General features: G+C 42.0%; 1 long non-coding RNA gene across 1 annotated transcript; it reads left to right on the plus strand.

Annotated features, from left to right (window-relative positions):
• Window positions 1-1,305: 1,305 nt before the first annotated feature.
• LOC306814771 lies at window positions 1,306-6,914 on the plus strand. The gene is made up of 3 exons (XR_013777234.1): window positions 1,306-1,958; window positions 2,726-2,990; window positions 6,066-6,914. It is a non-coding gene; the product is annotated as an uncharacterized lncRNA (long non-coding RNA).
• The last annotated feature ends 14,657 nt before the right edge of the window (window positions 6,915-21,571 follow it).

A 21,571-nucleotide genomic window follows, 5' to 3' on the forward strand; every position in this document is an offset into this window, starting at 1 on the left:
TATTGCCAGCATGTCACAAGCTGATTATAAAAGCTGTGGTGTAGGCAGAGTTTCAAATTGTGCTTCACTTTTAATTTCCAGCGCCCCCCCCTCCTCTCCCCCCCCCCCCCTCTTTTCCCCCTCCCCCTCCGAAATTCCTTGAATGTGTCTGTGTATTTACCAAAATACAAATGTGTACCGAGCGGTAGAGCTATCGGGTTGTAAATACTATGAGTACCTGCTAATGGCCGGGAGCAGATTGTCTGCAGGCGCCTGGAGTCAGGGCTGGAGCGCCTGCAGCCCGGGGCAAGGAAGAGCCCCCCGCCGCCCCCTGCCTCCCCGTCCTGTCCCGTCCCGTCCCATCCCGCTCCGCCGCTGGGAGCAGCTGACCTACTTTTCCTGCGTTTCTCCCCACACTGCCCCGACCCCTCCCACGCATGGGGCTCGAAAGCTTTTAACCCTTCGGAGCGCGGCAGCCGCAGCCGCGGCTCCCCGGTGCCGCCCGCGGGGCTCCGAGCCGGGCCCGGGGGGATGCGGGGATGCGAGGATACGGGATGCGGGGATACGGAGATGGCGGGGATGCTGGAATGCGGGGATTCGGGGATGCGAGGCCAAGGTGCGCGGCTCGTCGGGCCGGGCCGGGCCGGGCCGGGCCGGGCCTCCAACCGGGCTGTGCCCGCAGCACCACCCGCTGGACAGTGTGCGGACACGGACCATCCGCACCGGGCTAAAGCACCGCTGCTGTCCGCCGGCCTATTGCCCTATCCGCGGGACCGGTGTCCACTTGGCTTCCAGTGATTCTCTCCCGTTTCTCCCATTAACGAACCTTTAACAAAGCAAATAATAACCGTAATGAAAAAGGAAATACCTAGAATTCACAGAAATGGCGCTGCTTGCATTTCTGTAGGATGCAGCCCCACCTTCTTGCAAGGGACAGGTCATTAAAGCGTTTTGGAGATGCTCTGCCCTTTGTGGCTCATGCTCTGGCACCTGGTGTGGGAAAGGCTCTGTGATTATGGTGACAGAACACGTCTGACACAGCATACGCTGAATACTGGCTTGGTGTGAAGAGCACATGTAAGTGCTTTGTATTTGATGTGCCTAATGTGGTCAAATAGTGCTCAGTATGATACTCAGCTGATTAATTGTACTTATTTCTGGATTGCGCTTTGCCTCCCTGTGTTTCTGCTAAAACAGTGGGATGTCTTTTGCTCTGTTTAGAAGAATATTAGAGGAGAAGCTGCACAAAAGTCTGGAAAGGGCAAAAATAATACTCTCAAATTTTTAAGATATATTACTCTTTCTAGAAAGGCCATAAGCAAAATGTTGTGAGATAAAAAATTTGTGTTGGGTGCACACCTTTTAACATGCAAAAAAACCTGCTTACATTGGAAAGCCTCCTGGGTTTTACTAGACAACTATGGAACTTGTCAGCAAAGCGTTTCCTCAAGTATGTAAACTCTACTGAGTGTACAAACAAATTGCATTCAAGTACATTAAGATAATGGCATGGTCACTTGTCCGAAAAAGTTAAATTTTCCCTGGTGCAGCTGGTGAAACTTGGAACACAAGTAAAACTGCTGGGAAAGGAGTTTCCCAGCAGCATAGATTTCATAGGTTAGGGACCAATGGGCGTCCATGGAGTAATCGAGCTCTGTGGTCACTGTGACCTTGGAGTAACAGCTGTGGGTCACTCTTTTGGCTGTTGTTGAAGGATGGTGGGGATGGGCAATGAACCTTGTTTCTGTTCCAGAGTAAGGCCCCTTACATTGGTGGTGAGAGCATTATCTGTGTTTTGAGAATGTGCTTAGCTGTGCTCCAGTGCTTTAACACGTTTCCACTGAGCGGCCACTGACCTATTTGTAATCTGTTTCGCAGAAATTTTATTTTGAGTGTGGTAAGTGGAGAGTTGCAGGGACATCTGGGCATGATCTTCGCCCTCCCACAAAGGAGGCACCTTCAGTCAAGCTTTGGGATATGTAAGCATGTTAGATTATCCTTAGCTAATGTCATACTGTCCTGCTGTTGAGGGTAATAAATAAATAAATCCCCTCCTGGCTGTCAGATCTTTCAGCAGCCTTGATAAGAATAACTGCCAGGTGTCTGTGATAAGGCTGTGGTCCTTGGCAGCACTTTAGGGTACTGTCCATGAGGAACTACTAGGGTAGTTCCTGGAAAAGCTGGATTTTATAGAGGGATAATGGGTATTTGTTAATCTAAATGGGTCAGGGTGCTGCTGGTTCCCCTATGTCTTTCTCAACACAGGATGAATATTGGGTTGCAAATGGCTGTCACTCAGAAGTATAAATTAGAAGAATTACAGGGTACTGCCAGTGAAACTCTCTACCTCCTTTGCAGTTGTCTTTGAGTAACTATCCTGGTTACCAGGTGGTTCAGTCGGGTTTTGTTTCTCTTGTTTGTTTTCAAAGAGATGCATGCAAGTTGTAGTTAACAATGATGTTAAGGGACAAAGAATTTGCATTTTACACAGGGAGTAAATTTTAAGTACTCATCAAAGCAGAAACATGAAGATTCTGCAAAGTAATTGGCAGTCAAAAATATCTCAGCTCAAATTTAGTGATCAGCTTACTATCACAAAGTGATTTTTGGTGCTTAAAAAAAAAAAAAGTATTTATTTGCATCATTAATGATTAAGTCAAAAAGTGAGTAATGACTGCAAAAGTTGATCTTACTGACAGAGTTCATAGGATACACCTACTAAAGGGAAGTTTTTCCGTGTTTTTAGGTTAACCCAGAGAATCTGTGGTATGGGAAGTAAAAAAGATGTTGAATGAGTGCCACCAAGTGTCTTTCTGCAGAATATGAAAGCCCAGTTCTTGAGTGGGAGCAAGAACAAGACTGCACCATTAAGTTCTGTAATTTTAAGTGAGACATCTCAGAGGCAGTGAATTCTGTTAGAGTGGGAGGAGTTATTATTGTCATTACACTGAAGTGCAAGAGCTCTTGGAAACTGATAATGCAAAGTGCAAACTCTGGGAAAGCTGATAAAGGTGAATATCTATGCTAGGGGCAGAAAAATAGATATAATGCAGTGTATCCATCCAGTTTGTCTCTCTGTTCCATTTTGTTTATCTTCTGAGTGAGCGCTCAGCATTGACGCCGGGCTGTGCTGTGCTGTGTCAGATGATGGTATGATACACCTTATCTCTCTTTAGCAGAGCTGGTAGGTGTCACCCTACCTCCTAACAGGTAACATATGTTACAGATCTGGCTGTGAGCAACTCCACTTTTGCCCTTCTTCTGCTACTATCGATCCCAGTGCTGGCCATATTAATAGCTACCCTGGGGGCAAGGCTGAGACTTGTGTGTTTGAGCACCAGAGATTCAACAGAAAGAACAAGCTAGGTGTTGGCAAATGTCCTTCAAGATGGTCTCACCCTGGCTTCCCTGGAGGTTAAAAGTTCCTGAAGGATCTTCAGATTCTCTGTTCATACACAAGGGTGTGTCAAAAGAAGGAAGAATAACATCAGTCTTAAAACTTTCTGAATTTCAGTTGGATTCAAGAAGTAGATATCCAAGTGTGTTGAAATTCCAGTTGCATTTCTCTATGCTGTATGTTGGGGCAAAAGAAGGATGCCAAAAAGCCATATTACATTGAACACAGCTGCCTCTTGACATGCTGGAGTTCACTGCCTGAACTTCCCCACCGTGTCCAAAGCAGCTTCAGAAAGACTTGTGGTGGGTAGCAAATTTATTATTTCTCCTCAGAAATGTGAAGTGCCTTTTGTTCTGGTTAAACAGAAGGGGAGTGGACTAGGACAAGGGTCTAGCCAAGGAGACTATATATTGCAGGGTTTTGGTAATGGAATTGTTTGGAAAGAAATAGTTTAGGTCATGAGTTGTGCTGAAGTCTGCATACTGAAATTGAACATTTTTTTCTGGAAATACATTTATTTATAGGTAAGCTGATCAGTCTGTAATACATGGCACCCATTAAACTTGGAGGAGTGCAAGAGAGCAAAGAGTGCACCATACATTTTGGGGACTCTGAGCAGTGAGTGAGCAGGCACAGTCTCTCTTTAATCAGGAGTCTATTGTATGTCTCAGGGCCTTTCCACAGAAGATAATGGGTGAACAGACTTCTGCTGTTACAATTTTTCCATTGTAGCACACTTTGTTCTGTTCTATTTTATTATTTCACTATAAATTAACTTAGGAGAGTCTGGTTTACCATTGTCTGAGTATGCTGTGGAAAAAACCTCACCTTTGCAACAGTGTGTAACTCTTCTTTGTGTTATGAGGGGTGGAACTGCAAAGTACAGAGACAGGCATCAACATATTGAATCTGAATTACTTGGAAAGACTTTCACTATATGGGTGATGCATATTTTGTGGTACCTATTGTGTCTAAACTCTGAACTGATTTGCTCTCAAGATGTAAAATTCGTGATGTGGATTTGGTATTTAGGGGTATGCAGGGATATCTAAGCACCACTGAGAGGTGTGCTGGATAACTAGAGTGCCCTCTCTGTGTGGGTAGGCAAAGCTTGGTGAACAACATGAGAAGTAATTTTGGAGGCTCAGATAAATGTCTAAGCTGTCGTTTAGTCAAAATTAACTTTCTTTACAGAACATTAAGTAATTAGCTGTCCTTTCCCTCTTGTGCCCTTCCCAAGCACAATAGACAGAGTTATCTGTATTCCTGCCAGTAATTCACCTATTATCTCAGTTTAAAAGTATTTCATTGTTTCAAGGACAGTTTTTAATATACTGGAGAATGTTTCTGTCAGGCTGTGATATCTGGGCATGATCTCACCATTCATTCAAGAGGAAAAATAAAAGCTGTCTCTCTAAAATGGCCAACCTTACTACAGCTTTAAAAGCACTCTTTGGGGAGCTGAATAAAAGCAAATGGCAAACTAAAAGTGTTGCTAAGGAACAAATCCAGATGCTTCCAGACTTTATTAAAAAAAAAAACCCCAAAAAACTAACAACAACAAAACAACAAAACAAAAATCAAAACAAACAAACAAAAACCAACAAAAAAGGACACGAGGACACACACACTAAATTGGACTAATGATTTCCAAAAGGAAATGATCAGATAGATGGCGTTCTATTATCCAACAATGCTAGTTTACTAAATAAGGTAATAGTAAGAAATTAAGAGCTTTGAGAGCCAGAATAATTAATAAACATGAATGAGGAGGCTCTCCAGAGGAAAAAAGATTTGCACAGGACCCGAACTTGTAGCAAACATTCTACTTTAATAATGTCCACGGAAAATCACTTACACAAGCTGCACAGTTGATTGGACATGCCGTGCTGGCGAGAATGGGGTGGAAAACCCAGGGTAATGGTGTTCTTTGACGCAAGGAAAGTTGGTGTTGTCATGACGACTAATGTGTGATATGTGCAGACATGCCCCACACTCCCAGCCACTTATCCCCAGCAAAAGATGTTCTCAGCTTCCACTTTTCGGCTGTTCAATAGTTGTAAGGGAATGACCTCACAGCTGTGGCTGTTCCCAGATATGTTCCTCCTTAATGCACACTGCTTCAGGTGTTTGGGTTTCTGTGTTACCCATCAGCGCTTCTTTAGTGTTTCTGCTGAGCTTTCCAGAGTAGAAAGCTATGGAATATCACTCAAAATGAAATAGACAGTGTGTTTTTGGTCTTGGAAAAAGTATGGTTACTTAGGTTTTATTTGATTAAATAACATAGGAATATATTGATTTTGTGACTCTATTCAATTTGTGACTCTGTTCTCCAAAGATTCTATTAATACAATTACACCTTTAAAGGGCTTCACAGAATCTTTTTTATTTACCCCAAGACAAATAGTAAATGTATTTTATTACACAGAATTACATTAAAATGTAAAGATTATTTTAAATAATTACATGACACAGAATTTCCCTCCTTTAACAGTGAAAATGTTTTCATTTCTAGCTAACAGCAGCAATAAAAAACTGTTTATTTGGTTGAGGACAGCTTTACTAACACTGTGCTAATTGATGCTTAATCCAACTTCATTTGAAGTAATTCTGCTAAAAGCATTTGGAATGGACTCTGAAATACTGGTTCATATAGAGGAAGATAGTAATTTTGACTTCTTTTCCTTAGGTTTATTGGACATCCTTTTGGCTGTAGGGTGAAAAAAGCTGGCGTTCTTCAAAGAGCAGTTTCCTTTTATTAAAATCTGCAGTCAGAGAAACACAGCTTTCATTGTACTTTCTCCTATCTGAGTCATGTTCTCTATGGGTGATTGATCAACACTTTGTCAAGCCTGGACATGGTAAACTACAAAAGCAACATGATGAATGGAATTTTAAATGTGTTTCAAAATAGAGTTCCTTCTTTATGATCAAAATGAAAGAAAATATTCCACCAGCTCCTTGGATCCAAAATAAAACTGCCAAGTTAAACATGACAAAGTTAATTTAAGATTGTATTCTGACTGCCATGTAGACGTTGAAGAGAAAAATCAAATAGAGCAAGACAGACAACAAGTGGACTAAGCAATGTTACCTTTGGATCTCATCATTGCTTAGGCATCTTGAAAAGTCAAAAGAAAAGTGACAGATTCCTGGACTAAAGTGTCTCTCCTATCTGTCCTCCTATCATGTACCTCTAGTCCAGATCTCTGTGGATGGTGTCCAGAAGAAAGATGGGAGTTGTCCCTCCTTGAATGTGAGTTTTTTGATTACTGTGATTTTGTTTTGTATATTCAGTCTTCAGGTTTAATTAATTTTTTCCTAATTTTTTAAGAAATGGCACCTGGAGGTATCACAATATTCTTCTTCCTTTAGGTGCTTTTCTTTTTTTCCCCAGCTAACAACCTCATGTGTCATACTGCTTCACAAGGTGACACCTGCATTTACCTTCAGTCCTATGTGTGTTCTTGCAGTTTTAGACTACAGGCTTTCTGGGATAATTCCTTTCCCAAAAATCTGGGCAGTATGATCTTGACTAAGTGCTTATACATAACAGCACCAGTAAATAATGAGTAATGAGCAGTTCTTTTTAAATCTATAATAGAAAAGTTGGATTTTAATGTGACTCTTACTTGAAATAAGGATGACAACATTATACAAAGTTACTGTCAGGAAAGCTGCCAGTAAGTAGCAGCCTGATAATAACACCTTGTGATCAGTTCTCTGGGAAAGACCATTTCAAAGGTAGCCCTGGCAGAATCTCAATGCCATTTTTTAGAATCCTTCTTCTGGTTGATGAATGTTGGTGTAGCACTGAGACATGCGCTTCGTGCCACCCAGCACCCACGACTTGGATGTGCTCATTGTTCGGTTACATGATTAATTGTGTGATTATGTGTGACCCCTCAGCCTGGCTGGGCAGTGAGCTGCTGCAGAGCCCCAGGAACCCTGTGAGAGACCCTGCTCCATCTCCCCATGGCTGCTGGAGCTCCAGCAGGAGGGATCCGTACTGTGCGTGCAATGGATGCGGCTGGGGCTGCCTACAACGCTTTTGGTGTTTGTGTGAGGGCTGAGCACATCTGCCACATCTGGCCCTGGGGCACGCAGGGTGGTGTCACCCTGACCTCTCTCAGGCCACCAGCTCTGTCAGCCCCAAGGTTTCGTAAATCCTCTGCACGTCAATATGTTGCTGCCAAAAGGGAAGGCGACACAATGCAGCAGCTCCAAGATATTTCAGATGTGTTCGAAACAGCACATCTAAAAGCCTAAAAGACAAATAGTCCTATTTATACATTTTATTAGGAATTTTAGATTGCATAAAGTTACTGGAAGTATGCTCTTGTAGTTTGATCAATAATACAGTTTTCAGTAGGTGGAGTTTTGAATGAGTGGCAATTGTTTTCTTCAGTCTCTCTTCTCACAGGAGACTTGTCAGAATTTGCATAGGCTAACTTAACTTTCCTGTATCCCGAGAAGACACATGCAAGGAAATCCTTTGATAAAGTTGAAATGCACATTATTTTGTTTGGTGGATACTGTTGCCCCCTGGAGGCCATTTCTCAGTTATCAAAATATTAGATTGAAACTTAAATTAAAACTTAGAAATGTTTGCTATTATAAACAAAATATTCCCTTTAGCAATTAAAAATATTGCGACTTTAATTAAAAGGGTTTATGAGCTTATCAGAGAAATAACTTATTTCTTACTATGCTAATTATTTTTCTGCATTTGCTATTTGGATTTGCAAATTGCTAGAGAGTAAAATTTAATTGGTTTTTAAGGGAGATGAATATTTAATTTGAATACAGTGCTTGGGAAAAATAAGGATTCTGTGAGTATATGTGTGTGTTTTTTGAACAGTGTAGATAATCGGCCTAGGGAGTGTGAATGTATCCACATGTGCTGTAGACAGGTTTGCATGCAATGCTCACAGAAGTTGCTCATTTTGCTCATGGAAGTTGCTTATATTTCTCATGGAAGTGCCAGGAAAAGGGCAGAGCAAGGCTGTGAGTAAAGGCAGTGCAGGGACTCGCTCAGGTTTCGTAGGTGCTGCATTGCACCTGGTTGGAAACAGAGCTAAAATCCAAGGCAGCTTGTGGAGTTCAGAACACCATGTGGGCAAGGACAGCAAGGGTTCAGGTAATGGCCAAGGAACTCAAACCTCACATCCATCTGCTTCTCCACTGCATGGCCTCCTGGAAAGGGAGCCCTGCTGGGCCTCATTACAGAGGCACACAGGGTGACCTTTGGGAGTAGAAACGAGATCCCTGCATTTCTGCGGAAACACATCCTCTTTTCCCTTAATTTTTGGGTCTGCTAGATCTTTGGGCTTTTTATAACAGTTTGGTGCTTGGCTATCTGCAACTGACCTTCAGTCTAGAGAGAGCAATGAATGCCAGTCACTGGCCATTGAAATAAAACCACAACTACTGACCCAATTGCACTGTTAATTATTTGGGCTGCTCAGGCAGACAGATCTTATTTTATATGACTACAAGTTTATTTCTAAATATTTCATTCTTACTGTCATTTCTAAACATTTCACAAATGTTAGGAATTAAGTGTTAAGTTATACCTGTTAAATTGTTTTGCTTAGTAGTCATTCCCTTGACTATGCTTGTAGTAGACTTTTTTTTCATAGGTGCTGTACCAGTCGGGTGGTGCTCTGATTTCTGCCTCCCCTGCCTCCCAGAATGGTTTTGCTATTCTAACAGGGCTTCCCACCCTGGTGAGCACCAGCATTTCAGGACATGGTCATGCTGGCTAACAAACAGCCCCATGCTAGTACAAAGAGTATGAGGCCTGTGAAGGGAACACAATAAGGGCAGTGGTGGGTACTGCTCCTCCTATGGACTGTCTAACCTCAGTAAGGCTGATATATCTGGTGGTTAATGAGCAAGGACAGACACAGGACACACCAGAACAGACTCCCTATTTTAGATGCCTTCTTGGTATCTGGCTGTTGCTTACCATCCTCACATCAATCCCATGAAGGCAGTATGTGTCCATCCTTCTCCTGCTCTTTCTTCCTCTCCTCACCATTGGGCTCGGTACTTCATTTATTGCTGCACTGAGCTGTGTTAACACTTCACATAAGCTGAGTTACAGCCTTTAAAACTGCTGAAAATCAGAGACGGGTGCCTGGTGAGGAGTGCAACATCTGGGCTTGAACTGGTTATTTTCTGCCTGTAATGTCAGTACTACATGCAATAGGTTCAAGTGTAACCTATAAACAGCATAGTATCAGTTCAAATTATCAGTGTTTGTTTCTGGACACATTTGTGAATAAAGGTTTCACATAATCTGAGATGCCAGAAATTTGTAGTTCAATCTCTCTTGATATGCTTCCTAACTAATTAAAAAAATTACATTTTCTGCTGGTGGAGATGTTCAGTCTGTGACATAGCAGTGTTGAGAAAGTGAAAAATACATAAATTTTGAGGATGATCTGATGATTTAAGTCTTATCAAAAGAGATTGCATTTATATATTTCCCCCTTGTTTTTACATATCTCTTGCATATAATAAGTTTAAATAGTTATATGTAAACCAACATCAACAGCTTATTAATGTTCCTTCTGAAATTCTAGCTTTAGAAATCAAGACATACACAGACAGAAAAGCATTGAGGATGCTCATTACAGTGAATGGAAAAGTCATTTCAGCCTCTCTATGGGTTCCATTTCTTCCTCCTGGCTCCCAGTCTGCTTCAACATATCTAATCATCCAGCCTGAATCCTTCTTATGTTACTTTCAGTAGATACAAATATACATAAAAGTAAACACAATTTTAAAAATTCTCCATTTTGAGACCTGCAAAATTGTCAGAATAGGTCTGACTGATGAACCTTAGATTGGGGTGTAAAGTGGCTTTTAAGGTGTTTTTGATTTAAGCTTCTCCAGGTTAAAAATGGATGAAATGTCCATTTGCTATCCTTTTGAAAGGGAAAAGTATAGGTCTATTCACAGACAAAAGGCTTAAAATAATGAGCAAATGTTATGGTTTCATCTGGGATTCAGTTAATTTTCTTCTTAGTATCTGTGTTTTGAATTAATCATTATTATAATGTTGATAAAACACCTATGTTTTGGTTGTTGCTAAGTAGTGCTAACCCTAAGTCAAGGACAGCTGGCCTGAACTGGTAGAATATCATGCCCAGTGTAAACTGGGGACTTGGCTGGGAGCTGCTGGTCTCTGCTGGGAGATGGGCTGGGCATTGGTCAGCAGGTGGTGAGCAACTGAGTTCTACAGCACTTATCTTTCTTAGATGTTATTTCTGTTGACTCCCTTTTAAATACAGTTAGTGTTATATTTATGTTATTATTATATTTGATTTCAGTTTTTAAATTGCTCTCATGTAAACCCAGCTCCACTCCTCTCAGGTGTTTAGGGCACAGTACATGAATGGCAGTGTCGTACTTAGTTGCCTACTGGGGCTAAACCAAAGCAGGGAAAAATAATTATTTTTGCTTTTAAAAGTAATTTTTAATCTAGGTATGCTTGAGACTTTTGTTGTGACATCTCTTAAGAAGTAGACTGCATAGAAAATGAGTCCTCTTGGGAAAACAGAAGGACTCAGGCCAAGGATTGAGGCTGAAGGAGGGTGACCAAGGTCGAGGCAGATCCACAGCACCATCTGCAAGATGAGCCTGCTCAGCTTGCTCTCCAGAGAATGGGTACAGAGAGCCTTTACCATCATATTGAACACACAGAGACTGCTTTCCCAGGAAAGTCCTTGAGAAACCTGAAAGCCATGATGGGGAGGCTGAGGCACAGAGGAAAATTGAGGAGTTTCCCCACGAGGTGAACACAGTCTCAGAGATAAGTAACCCCGGTGTGCTGACTTCTGCTCTGTACTTGTTCTGTTGGGGAAAAGCTGGGGAGGGGGAAGGTAGATCTTATGGCCATATTGCTCTGAAGAAGAGAGGAAGTTAAAATATCCACGTCTGTTTGAAATATGCCTCTTTTTCCTGTTAAAACCTTCGGTTTTAGGAACCGGGCTTTAATGGTAACCGCAAGAAAGGTTTAGGCTAACCATGGTAGCATGGACAGATAATTCCACCTTCTGTTTTTCCTCTGACCACAAAATGCAAACCCAGAGAGGTTTGTAGGCAGCAATGAGGTGAGAGCTGCCCTGCCTGCACACTGGGTGGTATTTACAGCCACAGAAATATGAATAAAGCATGCTTCAGAGGGGCGTTAATTGCCATCAGTTATGAATACCGCAGCAGGAAGGAGAACTAAAACCAGCATGCAGCTCCTTTTGTGGGTGATGGAGTGCAAGTATAGCCACAAACTGAAGGTTTGTGAGAGAAAGAGTTATTGTGATTAACAGCAAGGAGAAATTCTACATTGAAGCAACTCTATGGTGACCACAGTGCAGCCCTGGGGCTATCAGCCCTGTCAGCATGGCCAGGGCTTGGCTTTGTCTGCCATGGCAAACAGGTGGATCAACAGGAGATGACACTGCTGCATATGCGTGCATGCTGGCTACATGGCAGGACTTACAGCACTCCTCTCCCTACAAGAAGAGAATGGGAAAAAGCCCAAAATCAAATAGACTTACCATCACAAAGAGGTGTCGGGTACTGCGATGCACCAATAGCCCCATCCTTAAAACTCCTGAAAATCAGTACCTCAGTGTTCTTTGTGTGCCTAACTTCCTCAGCCCAGTAGACCCCAAGCCTGTGCACAGCTGTTCTGGTCTAAGTCAGTATTACTGACCAGAGAAAAAGCCACACAAGACCTTTGGAAGGTCCCTTCATGGAAATTGCTTCCAATGAATTAATTACAGTTTGCATTAGCAGCCACACTCTATATGATACCATTAAATTTTACAAGGCTGTGAATAAACAGCTACATCTTACACAGTATTTTTTCATCTTTGCACGTAGGGTACTGGTTCTTTCAAGGCTGTTCCCTAGGCAAGTAGCATTACTTTTTTCATTCAGCCACAGGGAGAGCTGCCATTACTTCCTTGAAAAATTATACCTCTCTTTACTCTGAGGTATTATCAGTATTTCTTAAAAGCTAGTTTACTTTGGCCTTTCAGGTAAGGTGTGTGGGTGTGGGGGAAGCACACTCTGAAAATAATTCAGCAGATGAATTTATTTCTTAGTTATGGTTACAGCTTACAGTGCTAATGACTCATGGCATAGAAATCTTCTGTAGAATCCCTGTCTTGCCTTCATTGTCATGTTGATGTGGGAATTTATGCAGCTGTTAGATCAAAGGCTCCAGGTGTTGCCCCTGCTTAGTGGCTGGAGATGTCCTAAGCTTGGGCAAACCTAGCTTAGTGGGGTCATGCTGCTGAAGTTAGTTTTGCTCCTATGCAAGCTGACACAACACAAAGAGAGTTGGTACCTGGGATCTGACTGGACTTAAGCACTTTTTGTATGTGGGGGCTAAGATAGACAGGGTCTCCTGCAATGGTCTAGAAAGGAGTCTATTCCATAGATACACCCAGCTGAATGTGAAGATCAGTGGCCTTTACTTCACTATAAAAAGTAAAGTAATTTTTTTCCTGTACTTCTAAGTGTGGAAATGTTAATGGGAATCCATACATCTGTGTGCCAATGACTGGATAAAGCTGGCATAGCAGATATACCTGGAGCAACTGTGTAGCAGCTTGGGCATCTGCCAGATTTAAAACTAAGAGACAGGGCCTGGTCATTCCTTCATATCTTGAAACAGCAAAAGTCATATGCCTGTACTTCCTTTCCCATTCCAGGCCCTCCTTCTTGAAGAGAACTGATGCAAGGATTTCCAAACCAGAGGAGAGAGCAGAAAAGACTGATACTTCACTTGGAAGAGAGGATGATGGATAGGGAGAGATGGACAGGTGCCCTAGGGCACTGCCAGCTGGCTTTTCCCAAACTGTTTTGTACATTTGTAATTAGTTTTTGACTTAAGGAGCAACACTCACATGTGATTTGTTAATTGACAAATGACAAGAGATTATGTGGTTGCTCCTATGATTTCTCTCCCTCATAAGCAAGGATTCCCATAGGATACCCTGTGCTGCTCAGCAGAAGCAAACAATATTCCCTGGGACAAAATGCAGCTTTCCTCTAGCTCTCCATAACGCTTAGCTCATGGCAGTTAATGCCATTAGTCAGAGACTGCCAGTTAAAGTGCCATAAAATATTAATTATAATAAGGTGCTCAGTGTCTCTCCCCAGGTGTACCTGCTCAGGATACTGCTGAAGTCCTCTTGGGCAGGGACTATGGGGACAGAAAGATGTTTTATTTGTGCTGTGGAGAAGGTTAATTAGGAAACTTCTCACATTACTGGTGAACCTAATTAATTTGATTACTTTAGAAGAGAGTCCTGATTACACCTGGAAAAGAAAAGCCTGATAGCAAATTATGGGTAATTTGATACAAGACCACTCAAGTTTATGGTTACATGGCAACTGCATGTTTTGCTGCCTTTTGAGTAAGAGTAGTGATTAAGACCTGGGCAGAGGGAGCAGCACAGAATATCCATGGGTCAGAAATGACCTTGTTGTGGTTTCCTGGGAGGAAGTCCTTATGATTTCAGGGAGTAAAAGATAATGTTGCCATGGAAGGAGACCCACTGGTTGTTCACTATTTTTACTAAGCAAATTATGTCTGGAAATCACTTTTCCAATGATACTATTAATCAAACTTTAGCTACTTTCCCTGTGTCTAAACTCTATTACACAGTATTAATAAGCTTCTTTCTTAATTCTATCTGTGGGTTTATAAATAACTAGATTTTTTCTAGTTATCTAGGGATTTTGTGCCCATAAACTTACAGGAGCTTTAAGTTTCTATGACTTCCAGCCACCCCTCTACACCTGTCCTTTGTGAAAATGTATTTCAAAAGCCATTTTACCACCAATGGGAAAATTGAGCTGGTGATATATGGAATGTAATTAGTAAGGCAAATAGATACAAGCTGATGCCTTGGTTGAATCAGGTGTTGGGGCTGGGGATTACAGGAAATCCTTAGGGATGTGTGAACAGGCACATTGGTGAAACTATCAAATAAAAGGGCAATATAAAGAAAGTCTGGTTTTATTTATCTCAGTCCAGGAAAAATATTGTGCAATACATGTAATGGATGTGTTGCATTTACAGTATCAAATTATGAAAAGTCAGTTCTTGCAAAACTCAGACTTAAGTTGGGTTGTGTAAGAGAATAGACTTGACATTGCACATGATCTGATAATCACTGGTAAATTGTACATGTACTTCTATGTTTCTAAAGATCAGGAATTGGTAGCAGAGTGCATCCTGACCCATCAAACTTTCATGCAGTTAGTAGAGTTAGGTAGTGAGACAATTTATGTCGGGGAGCTCTAGCAAGCAGAGCTTCCAACTGCTCTGAGCCTTGCAGCATCAACCTGAATGTTTGTGACATGCAGAATTTTGATCTACAGAATTTTAGGTTTGCACACAGACTGGCAGACTTATTGTGCAGTTTAACCTTTATGACATAGTTTAAACCTTTGAGTAGGATCTCAATAAAAGACAAATGTCAATGTTATACAAACATTATTAGTCTTCATTACATTAAAGTCTGAAAACATTCTGCCGACTTCAAACTATCAAACCCATGTCAAAACCTGTATCACACTATTTACTTGTTGTAACTGTCCCATATAAACTGTAGTAAATTCACATTATTATATATTTTTTCAATGCAGAACTAACATGACTGTAAGGCATAGGTTTATTTTTTTCTGGTTCACTAGCTAAAGATCTGGCTGTTCTGTACCTACTAGCAGTACTGAAGTATTTATAATCACACCAAGCTGAATAGCTATAAGATGCTCAGGAACACATCCAAAAAGAGCTGACACCAGCCTGCCTATTTAGTGGAGAGTATTTCTGTAAAGAGAGAAGGAAATCAAGCATGCCAATGCTTGGGATCAAGTTTCTTAATTTATGGAACTTATTGCTGCCCAGTGGAATTTGGTGAAGCTATGACAGCTCATTCCCTGCAGCAGCTCTGCCTTTTGGCTTCTGCAAATGTGTCTTTGTATGGATAATGTAGCACAAGCTGAATGTGGCCATCTACAGTAACTAATGTCCTCCCATGGGAATAGAACATTGCAGTCAAAACCATAATTTTTGCAAAGTTACTGCGTGCTGCATAGGAACTGGTTTCTTTTTGGCAATGCAATATAATTATGCCACAGCCTGAACTTAGACTCTATTTCTTATCAGTTTCTGCTTTAAACATCTCAAATTATATCAGTGGTCAAACTCTGACTGCCTGAGAGGAACTATCTGGCCAAAGAAGAATACATCTAAAAACTTCAACATACATCCTTACAGATAAGAATATGAAATCGCCTATTAAGGAGCTGAAGACCCCAGCATGTCTCTAGTGTTCAGACCTCTAACAGGAACACTATTAAATAGGTTCAGGAAAGATTTCAGTACATCTTTATAAAGATTTATTGTTACTAATGTGTTTTCTGAAGCAGGTAATTTTGCCAGCATGTATAAATTAATTTGGTCCTAAAAGGAAAAGGGATAAAACCCATAATTGTAAACCAGAACTACAAACTATGAACTCATAAAGGAAAACCATTTACTGTCCCTTGATTAAAACACAGTGTAATTTCTCTTAATTATTTCTACTCATTTTCTTGTCCCTGGTGGTTATGACATGAAGGAACAGAATCAAAGTAAGGGTTGGAAGACTTAGGCAAGGCATTAAAGCAGAGATAGTGAAGTGCTGGGACAGTTTGCCTGGAGAGGCTGTGGAAGCCCCACTACTGGTGTTTGATGTTTATCTTATCTTGTCTAAAATAAAAAAAAAAAAAAGCATTTGTAGAGGATGACAGAGCTAGTGACTTTGTCCTAAGAAAAAGAGTGGATGGCTTCTTGAAATCTCTTCCAGAGTATTGCCATCCTCCCCTGTATTTTCCCTGTAATGTACATTTCCTTGGGGTTTCTTTCTGCCCCCTCCTATTTTATTAACTGCCTATTATGAAGGACTCACATGTAATTGTTGAATATTTGAGTGTAACAAGCTATTTTTAATTTTCTTTGATGTTCCAACTACATTTTTGTTGTTACATATCCAAAATAGCCTATGACCTTGTTAAACTTGGAACAAAGGATGCAGATTTGGATTTGGAGCTCAACAAAGAACAAACCAATCTCATGACATGGTCCTGCCAAGGAAAAATGTGGTATATTTGAGCTGAGGGCCCTCAAAAGCTGCTCAGAAACCAATGAGCCATCTCCTCAGTCACAAAGTATATGGGTTGGATTGTAGGAAGGATATTTACTGTGAGGTGATCAGGGTGGTCTTCCTGCCTCAGACTGACTGATTCACAGATTATGCAAATCCTCACTTGGCAGATGAGCAAGTGAAAAAATGGAAGACTGCTTCTTTTCATGTCAGGTAATCAACATATTTCACTCTTGCCTTCAATCATGTCTCTTGAAGCCAAGTAGTTGAGTCATGAAGCCAAAGGAACCACTCTGTTCCTCTATGACATTGAAAACCTAAATCACATTTTCCAAAAATAGAATTTTCCGGAGACATTGGGATGCCCTTTCTTGAGGAATTTGACAAAATGTTCAGAGTATAATTTGAATGCTATTCTCTCTTTTGTGCACATATACATACATATATGGGAATATATCTCTGGCTAGGTAGTCCCATAGGCCAGGCCTGGGTGTTGCAGCTCATACAGAGGTAATATCCTTGACTTCATTTAGACTATATGCCACAGATAAAGCAAAACACCTCAGGAGGACTTAGAGATCATGACAGCACACTAACTTCCCAAAGCCTCAAACAGCATTACCTCTGAATACAAAATGTGTTTTATCTCACTGTGAGCACGGGTGACAAACAACTGCTGCAAGAATTTCTGCAAGAAGCAGAACAATTAGATTGCAACAAGGTTTTCCTTCTTACATCAGAAGTATAATCTTAAAAACTGGTAAAAGTATGAAAGTATAATCTTAAAAACCATCTACTGCTTCCTTGCTCACCTTTTGTGCTTGGAGTACCCACTGATGCTGACAGATAGTGGTTTAAGAGTATGGGTAGCTTATTTCAGGACAGGGGACCTAAGTATTGGATTTCACATCATGGAATTGAGCTTAAGAATCAGCTATGAGAATAATGCAGAGGTTAAAGTGAAGAAAAAGAATACATTGAGACTGTTACTGTATATTTGTATTGTGTTCTCATGAACAAACCAGCCCCTGAAGTTAGCATTTGAATGATAGTATTTGAGAAAGTGAGTGTGAATGTGTATGGGGGGAAGACAGGGTGTTTTTCTGTTAAGACAGATCAAGAGTCCCCTACAATTACCCTGCAAGTCATAAGGACCTACCATAACCAGGCTTTTACTTTGTTTCCTCTCTCAAAAATAGGATTTGGGGAAGCAGAGAGACATGTGGGGGATATTGCAGATTTTTGGTTTTTGCACAAGGTGTGCCAGACACATAACACTAAGCATGATGGATAGCAGTTTAAAGCAAGGTGGTTTGTTGTTTTTGTGTGCTGTTAACAAAACCTGAGAAGCAGTCCAGAGCTGTGGCTTCAGCAACCAGAAGTGTAAGCCTGGCAGAGCTCTGTACAAAGGGTGCTTGATTTTCAGCAGATGTCTCAGATACCAAGCCATTAGATCCCACCACAAAAATAGTTGTGTAAAATGTTTGTGCCTTGGCTCTGGCCTGACAGCAATGGGACTGCTCCCCTTCACTGAGTGGATTGGAATATTCCACTTGGGCTGGGACTTCTGTGCAGCAAGCCTTCTTCCTCCACGGGATGGCGAGGCTTCTCTGGGTGGGGATGAGAAAGGCAAGACATATGTGGGACTTTTCTGATCATTTTTGCAGTTGTGGTTTTAGAAAGTGGCATGCATTTTCCTAGCAGGCTGCTGGCACGTAGGTTTGCCACCAGGAGGGCTGGGAGAAGGAAAACAGCAAGCCCCTTGCTTTTAGGGGCATTGCTTGGCATCAGGTACAGAAGCACCTACAGTCAAACCCACAGATGTTGCCAGCTGGCAGACATCAGTAATAGCAGCACTGGAAGATGATTTACACTCTCTGGGCATCAGGCCTTGCAGAAGGGGAGTGTTTTGTACTGCAGAATACGAGATAATTTTGAACCTGCACACTCAAGATTATTCTTAGTGTCAAGATTCCTGTTGGTCATTCTTCTCTTTTCAGCATCATGTGCTTCCTACCTGTGGCCTTTCCTATCCTTGCCAGGGCCAGAGCTGTGCTTTGCACAATTTGAAGATAGTGACCACTACTGACCACCACATGCACATATTTTTCGCTATATCTCACTATAAATAATATGCCACAAATTCTCCCAATTTCCTTCAAATCTGTGAAATCATGCAAAAATGCTGCTTTTGAAAACAAAATGTTCTTAGGCAGAAGAGGCCATTATGTTTTGTTCAGGCGGTTTCAAACCTGGCTGAAATCTGGCTCTGGTGTTTTTGTTGGTCTTGGCTTTATGGGATGTGTACTGTCAAGCTGAGCTGTGAAAATGGGCCAGGCACCACACCCAGAAAAGCAATAACCTGGCACCTTCATCAGCAAAGTGATGGCACCACAGCCCCTCTGGTTCCTCTGTGTGTGACAAACCTTTGCTGCTGGATTTGCAGGCAGATTTCCCCTTGGGAAGTTCAAATGTGTTGCAGGCACATGTGCACATGGCTTTTGCAACCTTTACAGCCTACCAGAGGCAGTATTTTATGGTGTGCTAGGAGTTTGTTTATTTCTTTCAGAAAAATCTTTAACCGCAGATTTTTCCATTTTCTGTGAGAAGCACTACACGACAAGAGTGAGAGTATGAGCAGTGAGAGAAAAAAGTAATAGGTTAATAGAGTAGTAGAATCATTTAGGTCAGAAAAGTCCTTTAATATTATTGAGTAAAACCTTTAACCTTGTGTTGCTAAGTCCACTACTAGACCATGTTCCCAAGCACTATGTCTTCTAAATATCTCTGGGGAGGGTGACTCAACCACTTCCCTGGACAGCCTGTTCTACTGCCTGACAACCTGTCTGATGAAGAAGACATATTTACTAATATCCAATCTAAATTTCCCATGGTGGAAGTAGGGGCCATTCCCTCTTGCTCTGACTCATTACCTGGGAGAAGAGACCGACACCCACAGCACTACATGCTCCTTTCAGGGAGCTGTAGAGACTGAGAAGGTCACCTCTGAGCCTGCTTTTCTCCAGGCTGAACAGCCCCAGCTCCGTCAGCTTCCTCTCACAGAACTGGTGCTCCAGACCCTTCCCCAGCTCCATTGCCCTTTTCTGCTCAAGCAACTCAATGTCTTTCCTGTGCTGAGGGCCCCAGAGCTGAGCACAGGATTCAAGGTGCAGCCTCAGCCAGTCCAAGGTCAGGGGACAATCCCTGCCCTGGTCCTGCTGGTCACAGACCAGGATGCCCCTGTCCTTCTGGGCTCAGCTGGCTTGTGTTCAGTCACTGGTGACCAGCGCTCCAGGTCCTTTTCCACTGGGCATCTTTGCAGACACTGCCTGAAGTGTGTGGCACTGCCTGGGGTGTGGGACCTGCTGCTTGGCCTTGCTGAACCTCATACCACTGGCCTTAGCCCACTGCTCCAGCCTGTCCTCATCCTTTTGCATATGCTTTCTACCCTCCAACAGACCAACACTGCCATCCAGCTTTGGTGTCATCTGGGAACTTACCAAGGGTGATCCCCCATCCTGGTCAGGGCTGGCACTGCTACTGAGCACTTGAGAACAGCACAATGACCACATTAGCATCTCAGTCTCTTCCACATCCTTAGTCACTATGTTTTTGCCCTGCATCCACTAAAGGGTGGAGATTCTCCTTAGCCCTCCTTGTGTTGCTGATATATTTATAGAAACCATTTTCATTCTCTTTTATATCTGCTGCCAGATAAAATTCTAGTTGGCCTTTGACCCTTCTAATTTTCTTCCTGCAATATCTCACCAGGTCTGGAAAGCAGGAAAACTAAACTGACAGTACAGAACCAACCACATGAGTTCAGAGGAAAAACTCATCTGCTCACATGACCTGTCTCTGACATATGCTTAGATGAGATAAAACTCATGCTCCTAGAGCATTCTCTGGTATAAGACTTCCTACCAGCCAGGCTCAGAGACTCGCCATGCTGAAGGTTGTTCCCTCTCTTTCTTCAGTAGACCTTCCATCCCTGGCTTTCCCTAATGATTTTCTGCAACGTTTTACAATTCTGTTACACAAAACATCTTGTGGTGGTGAGTTTTTCCATTCCATGAAATGAGGACAGAGTGAGGGGCTGTCATTCCTCAGCCTAATTCAAGAGCGTGGAAGCACAGAGACACAGGGAACCCCACTGGATGCCAGCACCAAGCACTGATGTGAAAATGAGAGATGCAAAGTGGGGTGGGATTTATCTTGTGCCATGGAGCAGCAACATCTACTACTAAATAGATGTTCTTGCTAACTCCGTTCCAGGTTGGAATGGTACAGAGGGCTGGTGCCAAGTCCTGGTCTTAGGTGAGCTCCTGACTGCTAGGATGTCAGTAATATTGATCAGTTTCAATCCAGCAGTACCTAAAGGCCTTGGATCTGATCCTCATTGTTCAAATGCAGCAAAAAGGCAGCTCAACTCACCAGAGCTGGCTGTCAGACACTTGGGGAAAAGGAGCAGGCAGATTTCAGTGGGTGTTGTAGATAGCCCCTACATTTCTTTAGCTGTTTCTGTGTTTGCTGGATGCCTGATTTGGCAGTAGACTGTGCAGGTTTTATGAACATCTATTAGACAATAACAGAGAAATGAGGAGTACCAGTTGCTTTCTCAGCAGCTTATGATGCACTTTGAACCATCCTCTGCCCTGGGATGAAATACAGTCTGATGTATCTGCCAAATTCATTTCTGCTCTTGATATGCCTGGAAGGTGTTAGTTCAGTCAAAACTGAGAATTTTCTTGCTAGCACTAGACCTAGAGAAAGGCAACAGAAGTGTGTATCTGCATGCTAGCCGACAAAGAGCTTTCCTGTGGAGGAGTTTGAGGTGGAGGGTGCCCAGATCAGTCTTTGGTCTTTGCCTTCTCCGAGATGTTGCCAATTTCCCTACTAATGATACAAAGAAATTTTTTTGTTTGTCTGTTGTTTTATTTTTGTTTGGTTTTTGTTGCTTTGGTTTTTTTTTGTTTTGGTTTGGGGTTTTTTTTTGTTTTTTTTTTTTTGTCAATAG

The sequence above is a fragment of the Erithacus rubecula genome (genome assembly GCF_903797595.1).
Source record: "Erithacus rubecula genome assembly, contig: SUPER_Z_unloc_2, whole genome shotgun sequence".
NCBI classification, from domain to species: domain Eukaryota; kingdom Metazoa; phylum Chordata; class Aves; order Passeriformes; family Muscicapidae; genus Erithacus; species Erithacus rubecula.